General features: G+C 36.8%; 1 protein-coding gene across 3 annotated transcripts in view; it reads left to right on the top strand.

Moving 5' to 3' along the window:
• The first annotated feature begins 1,547 nt into the window (after positions 1 to 1,547).
• Positions 1,548 to 7,685, top strand: part of LOC109068034 (inactive ubiquitin carboxyl-terminal hydrolase 53-like) — a 49,720-nt gene continuing 43,582 nt past the window's right edge. The window contains exon 1 of one of the 3 annotated variants that reach the window (XM_042761133.1): positions 1,548 to 1,569. The gene's annotated coding sequence lies outside the window, so the exon portion shown is untranslated. Of the gene's footprint in view, positions 1,570 to 2,805; positions 3,341 to 7,685 lie in introns of those variants that run through there. The other 2 variants (XM_042761131.1, XM_042761130.1) reach the window with 2 other exon arrangements.

The following is a 7,685-nucleotide window of genomic DNA, read 5'->3' as shown; positions in this document are numbered from 1 at the left end:
CTCAACAACCCAATAAAGAACTTTGTGCCACACCGACTGCAAGTCATTTCAAAACCTTGAATATCAGAGAAGGAAACATTATATGTTCCTAAGGGAAAAGACTTACAGAAGGAAAATGCATTGTCTCTTAAATGGGCTTTCCAAGTACTTCCTTGGGAAAGGAATGTCCCGTTCCGATACACTGTGACCTCTCTAAGAGCACTCAAATAATGTGCCTGATTTCCTTTTGCACTCTATTCCATCGGCCCATTCAAGCACAGCACAATGGTCAATCACTGAATACATGCGCACTGTACCTCCTATAAAGAGATATTTGGGTAGTGATGATTAAATGGATATATGACTCGGACGAGAATGAGCACTGCACAGTGTAATGGACTATCAAACCCAGTTAAATATTTCCCCCTCATCGTTTTATGTAACAGGATTGGACAGATGGTGTCCAGATAACAGCAGTCTTACATCACATCGCACCAGACTACTGCTTTCATCACCAGACAGAAGACTATAAATAAATAATACAAAGCCGTTAAACGTCCAAAGCTGACAATACATGAGCACTGATCAAACTTTATGAGGGGAACCCTTTGGGTATGTTCACAAGACAATATTAGACTACTGCATACTGCCCAGTGTATACTGCGTGATATATATATGTATATATGTATATATATATATATATATATATATATATATATATATATAATATATATGTGTGTGTGTATGTATATATATATATATGTGTGTGTGTGTGTGTTGTATATATAATATATATATGTGTGTATGTATATATATATATCAGGCAGTATACACTGGGCAGTATGCAGTAGTCTATATACATATATATAGACATTCTACATATATATATATATATATCTATATTATATATATATATATATCTGATATTTGTCAACTGCTTATTGGGTAAATGGTCTGTAATTGATTGACTGAATATATACATGTGTGTTGTGAGCAATCATATATGAAGATGAAATGTTTTAAAATATTGTGAACATTGAGGTCCTGACTCCTGTGTGACCGAAATGCTTGTTGTGGATTTTAAAGGCATTGAGCGCCTTATTTTTTGCACTTTTAATAATAAGAGTATTGCTAATATCTTGGCATGTTATCATTTGTTTTTGGATACACAGTATGCATTTAAATATTGAGTTTGTTTTTTCACTATTTTTGGAGGAATTTCTCTTATATATTGTAAAAATTAATAAATTGTCTACAATATTTGTTGGCAAAAACATATAGTTGTGTATGTTACTATTTTTGGTATTCAAAAATTTTAATGCATGGTTCCTGACATTTTTTTTTACCCAATTTACTGTAGTGTGACAACATGCCCCACTGCAAATATAATTATATAATATAATTATGGACCGCGATTAGGACTCATGTGCTGCTGGCAGGATACTCGAGCTGTTTAAGATGTGCTGTTTTTTTCTCTATGAACTTACTTTTCACAGGTAAATTATCCCTCTGTAAACTCCACAGACCTCAGCGAACGAGCGCTGGCACGTGCATGCGGCAAACAGATGGAGCACAATAATCGTTTCAAAGGTAAAATTTTGAACCTATAAGTAGGCCTCAGTGTATTTTATGATAGCTGATAGCAGTAAATAGGTAATTAAAATATAATGCAATTAATAAATATATACTCTTGTGTTCATTTACTTTAATTTTTAGTATTTTTAAGCATTATTTTTGTTTTTAGATTGTAATGTTACAATGTTAGAATGTAATGTGATTTCAGCCTCTTTAGTAATCTACTTTCACTAGCCTATATTTGTTTTCATTGCCTTTAACATAAACATTGTTCCATTGGACAACATTGGGCAAGATATTAGGCTTTATTACACGGCTCTGTGGAACACTTGATTCTGATTGGTCAGTCGAGACATTCCGAGGTATGTTATCTCTGGATAACAACCGGTAAAAGCTAATAACACAGGCGCATCCGGGTAACAGCAGTCCGCGCTGCACTCTTGCTTGAACTATTTTTGTTCTTGGTGGGTGGAAGCTTTCCGTTTGTTTAGCTAATTAAATATTAAAACTCAATTCAAAATGATGTACAATTGTTTAATTATGTCATCCTGGTATCATGGACTCACTCTCGTTTCATACAAACCCAGCTGCTGCCATTTTGCTACGATTGTTGTGTTCGCTGTAATGGATTATGAGAACTATCAAACTGGTAAGGTTTTAAAAAAAATTGTCTTAATTATTTTGTGGTGAAATGTTGTGTAATATGTGGTTTGACTGCACCGTAAGTTTCCCTTAAATGTCCGTTTAGGTTGAATTTGCCGCTTGCTCGCAACTGCTGTCTTCACGGAAGCTTTGCATTCGAATATTTCAACTCAAATCAATATTTCGCGTCTAATTATTTACTTATGTGGCAAGTAGCTTCGCGTCGGGGTCCTGATCACCCTGTCGGGGTTTATTCTGCGAGAACAACCGGCTGGATGTACATTATCCCTTACATATTTAAGTGCTGTCAAACGATTAATCGCGATTAATCGCATACAAAATAAAAGTTTTTATTTGCATAATATGTGTGCGTTCTGTGTACATTTATTATGTATATATAAATACACATACAGTCTATATTTTGAATGTATTTACATGTTTACGTGTCTATATTTATATTCGTATTATTAAATATTATTTTTTGCCATATCGCCCAGCCCTACAGTATCTTTGATCGTTCTGTTCAGCTCACTTCACGCGGTCGTAGGTTATTAGTTCAGCTGACGCGCCGTAATGCACTGAAATGCTACAGTCAAGAAGCCCAGCAAGGATTGAAACACAGCCACCAAAATGAGTCTCTAGCTGCTCCGTGTCGACACAGCAGAGGAAAGTGTGAGAAAGCAGGAGAAACTCCTCCCTTCGGCGTGCTGCACTGGGACAGATCGACTGCAGTACACACTGTATTGTAGAGGAGAGGAGAGAAGAGGAGAGGAGAGGAGAGGAGAGGAGGAGTTTCGAAACCAGCTGGAAATTCAGGTGCCCGCAGTCAGTCAGTAAACTCATGCCAGTACTGCACACCGGACTACTGCGGGACCGCTCACTTCACATTACAGGATTATAACTAACTAAAGAAAGAGTGAAAACAACATTGAGTCATAAAAGCGAAGGCGCTTTTGGTGTTGTGTTTATAGTGCACATCTTCACCGGTGTGTTTTCGTGAGTCGTCTGTCGCTTCCGCTTTTCCGTTCAGCAGTTTGTCGCCGAAATTCAGCAGGAGTCAATGGGATTTTTTGATACTCAGTAAACTATTTCACTGGACACTGAAAGGAAAAAAAAGGAATATCAGTTACTTATTGTTCATGTGGTGAGTAGACATGTCTCTTGTCATGTCAGTACATTTTGTTTTGGTCAAACTTTTCTTCGCCATGTTTCATTCGTCATTGCGCATGTGGCGGAAACGCACCTGAACCAGGTGAACGCGCCTGGCGTTACTGTTTACATTTAGAGCTTTTACGTGACTAATCCCTGCTTTATTTTTTAAAATACTTATTTCAGTACGTACAGAGTACGTGCAATGTTGTGACGTAGCCTTCGCGTTTGTATAGTAGCTTAATATTAATATTTTCAGTATAAAGTTAAGCACCACTTGATTGATGTCACTACTGCAGGGTCAGAATCCGCTTTGATACTTGGTACTACTGTACAATACTCGATAAAATACTTAAAAGCTGAATCTATTAAACAAATTCATCCCTACATTTGCTGTATCCAAATGAAATTTAACGTATTACTCACAGTGAGAACTTGTCTTACTGATAGCAGTATTTGTGCTTCGTGCCTCACTTATGTTGGAATTGTATTTTGATCATTTAAATGAAGACACAGTTTTAGAAATAGAGATAAATGTATTCACTAATGGGTACCTGAGACCTTAATAATGTGGTAAACCTACACCAACTTAAACTGCAAATTATCAATTTTCTTAATCAGATTGTTTGTATGGCCTTTCACTAAAAATATTCAAAAGAAAAAAAAAATCCACAGATAATAGATTTGTATAGAGGACATATCTTGAGTTTAATTTGCTTAAACATTTACAAATTTTTGCTTCTCAAATAAATCTGAATTTAACAAGGAAATATTCTAAAGATTCTTAAGTTTTTACTGGAAAGCAATATACACATGCTGATTAAAAATGAATTCTCAAAGTGTAAGTGAAATGACTCTTTAGTTCAGCATTATCTTTGTATGCAATTAATTTTTGAATATTATTTCTATGAGCTTGGAGAGTAAAAATAACTGAATGAAAATGGATAAATTATCATATTGGGTTTTGAGGATATTGTTGTAGTTTTGCTGTTTTTTATATAAACACAAACACAAAAAAAAAAACATAAAAACATAACCCCAACTGGGAGTGCAAATGTTGTTTGTATTTTGCAACAAACATTACAGCTGATTAAATTGGCTCCACACACCTGCCAAAGCGCTCTTCTCATTAAAGTTTGCTGCCCGTGCATTTCATTTCAACACCATGCGATTGCAGAAGTTTGGCACTTATGCACGAGGCTAGATATGTCAGCTTTTCTTTGGCTCATTTAGTTAGTCGAGAAAATTGCAGCACACATTTGCTTTCCCTCTGATCCCTCAGAATATTTATATGCCATTAGTATTTATGCTTCAAAATCTTAATTTGTATTATTGTGGTGAATTTTAGTCCAAGTAAACAAGTCATAGATATTTGTATTGACAAAAAAAAATAAAAAATGAGTATTGCGCGATTAGGCAACATTCATTTAGTTTCTAGCACTTTGGCTTTTTCATCATGCTCCTATTTGCTCTGCTGGTGCCTACGTTTCTCCCCACACCAGTGAAATCGAGACTGCATGCGGCAGAACCGGCTGCGTCTTCCACTGTGGCCCTTCTCATCTGGGATGAGTTCAGTTTCCTAACCGCCCGCAGATCTGTAGAAAACACTGATTTCAGATCAGTTCGCATCTGTACCCTGCCAAGGTGTTTCCTGGTGGAAATGAATGAAATGTTCAGGGAGGAGTTTCATGAAAAGGCCGTTATGCAGATAGAGTTTGTGGAAACTAGGATTGGTTTGAATATGTCCTGTAACTAGCGCAGAGCAAATGCGCTCATAGTTTTTGCATAGGCGTGTGCACATTTGTGCATGTGACTGCGGGTGTGTTTCAGCCTGAAAAATAGGACTGTTTGTGCGAGCTTAACAATGATGTCACATTTATGAATCATACATGAAAGTACAGCATTGCCAAATGAACATTTCATTTGAGGCTGTGGGTTGTCTTTTTTTGACACATACAACTCTTACCTTAAAGGGAATAGTTCACACAAAACTGAAAATTTGCTGAAAATGTACCTCACCCTCAGGCCATCCAAGATGTAGATTTGTTTCATCATTGGAATTGATTTGGAGAAATTTAGCATCACATCACTTGCTCACCGATGGATCCTTTGTGGTGAATGGGTGCCGTCAGAATGAGAGTCCAAACAGCTGATAAAAACATCCACAATCCACAAGTAATCCACACCACTCCAGTCCATCAGTTAACATTGTGAGAAGTGAAAACCTGCGAGTTTGTAAGAAACTAATTTATCATTAAGATGTTTCTAACTTCAGACGGCTGCTTTCAGCTAAAATACGAGTCTATAATAATGCCTCATCCAATGAAAAGTCAATATTGTGTCTCCTCACTTCAAAATCTACCAACATATGTATGTTCAGAACTGTTTTGGTTTATAAACGTTGCTTGATTTGTGTATATTTCTCTCCAAATTCAAATGAGACGACTTTTTCACTAAAGAAAGCAATATTATGTCATAAAAATATAAAAACATCTTAATGATGGATTTGTTAATTACAAACATGCAGCTTTTCATTTAACAAGATGTTAATTGATGGACTGGAGTGGTGTGGATTATTGTGACGTTTCTATCAGCTGTTTGGACTCTCATTCTGACGGCACCCATTCACTGCAGAACAAGCCATTCTTTAATTTTTATGAGTGTTTATTTTCTCTGCTAACTTTTTTCACGCTTGTCAAGATGCTACTCTAAAAGTAACTGACAGGTGCATATGGGTAAATCTTTCCAAAGCGGTAGAAGTTTTTGCTGATCTCACCAAATCCAAATAGTCCTCTTCTCAGCACAGCATCCAGCTGCTTCATTTGCTATTGTTTGCAAGGAATCCTCCTCTGAATATCTGGAAGTGTCTGACTAAGCACCGCACTAATAATGCATGAAGCCACTGAAGCTGAATAAATATTTTAAACCATTTTTCAGTTAGAAAATGAAAGGAAAGCCAGTTGGTGGCCGCATTGTGAATTTGACATTCATTGGCAAGCCATAAAAAGGAAGCGAGGAAATGTTTAGGAAGTCGAGTACGTTTCAATGAGGATATTGTATTTCAGTCACTGATAAAAGTTGATGTCTAGATAAATCTGTTTTTGTTTGTTCAGGAGTTGTTTTGTCACCTAAGTATTAATGTATTATGTGTTTAATGGCCGTGACCTGCCCGGTGTCTCTGAACTCAAAGTGCTGACCGCGTGCTGGAACGCAATGCACGACCAACAGGAACCCCACTCAGGAAACCGCCGCAGCATTGTTGCTTGAAGCCAAAACAGTCTTCTCCGTCCCTTCGGGAATTCTGCCGCACCCTCAGTGTTGTTTCAGGGTTTCAGGAGCGTGTCATGTTTCGTGTTTCACCAGGGCAAAACTCTCCTTTTTGTGTAATTCTTTTGAGTTTACTGTCAGAAAAGGATGTTATTCTTCACAGAGTGATGACGTGTTTTTTTAGCACTTGTCGCTGTGGCGTGTGGCCTCTCATTTGGTCCTTTTCACTATGACTTGTACACAGTCTTTCCCAAATGCTTCTGACATCTGGTTGCTAAATAAGACTCCTGGCCTTTTTAGGTCTGGATCATCATTTATAGATGTAAAAATCTTTGTTTGTTTCATTGCATAACTATCCATCTGCCGTCTCTGCAGCTGTTTCTCATCAAAAAAATTATCATACACACCCCTCACACATATATTATCAAACATACATTCACTTACTCTTTCATTCAAGTTACTGTTGTTGTGCGTTAGTTTCCATAATCTGTGAGTGTACAGTGATTCAGACGTTTTGTCATTGCTGAAAACACAAGAATGTGGGGTTACGTACAGTACAGTAGCATCGGTTTCAAAATCTTCTACTTTTATTTCTCATACCTATCCTCTTTTCTTAAGGAAAGGAGATCATCCGTAGATAGTGTTGTATTTTGTTGTCTCGAATAAGAATGGTATGTAACCAGAATCTGATGCAATTTGGCCACATTTCTTTTTCGAGTCGAATCATGATGAGTTATGTTACATGGAAATTTTGAGTAGGAGTTGAAGAATGAGTCAATAAATAAAAAGGTGCTCATTAAACTTTTGAACTTTGTAGATGGCAGTGTGGCAGAAATCCATTTTCGTATTTTTAAATTAGCTTTAATATTTTATCGATGTATATTTTCTGTTACACATTACGAGTGGTGTCATGAAATGATCTTTTGAGTGATTTACACCTGCAGGCTCTTCACTACTCTGTGAATCTCCTCTCCGTCGATCTGCGGAGGGATCTTTAGATTAACACAGGAAAGATGTTAAACCATTTGTGATTTCATCATAGCCTTGAATTTTGAACATTTCAGCACATTGAG

The sequence above is a fragment of the Cyprinus carpio genome, chromosome A7 (genome assembly GCF_018340385.1).
Source record: "Cyprinus carpio isolate SPL01 chromosome A7, ASM1834038v1, whole genome shotgun sequence".
Classification (NCBI taxonomy): Eukaryota; Metazoa; Chordata; class Actinopteri; order Cypriniformes; family Cyprinidae; genus Cyprinus; species Cyprinus carpio.
This window is presented reverse-complemented; position numbering and strand designations above follow the sequence as displayed.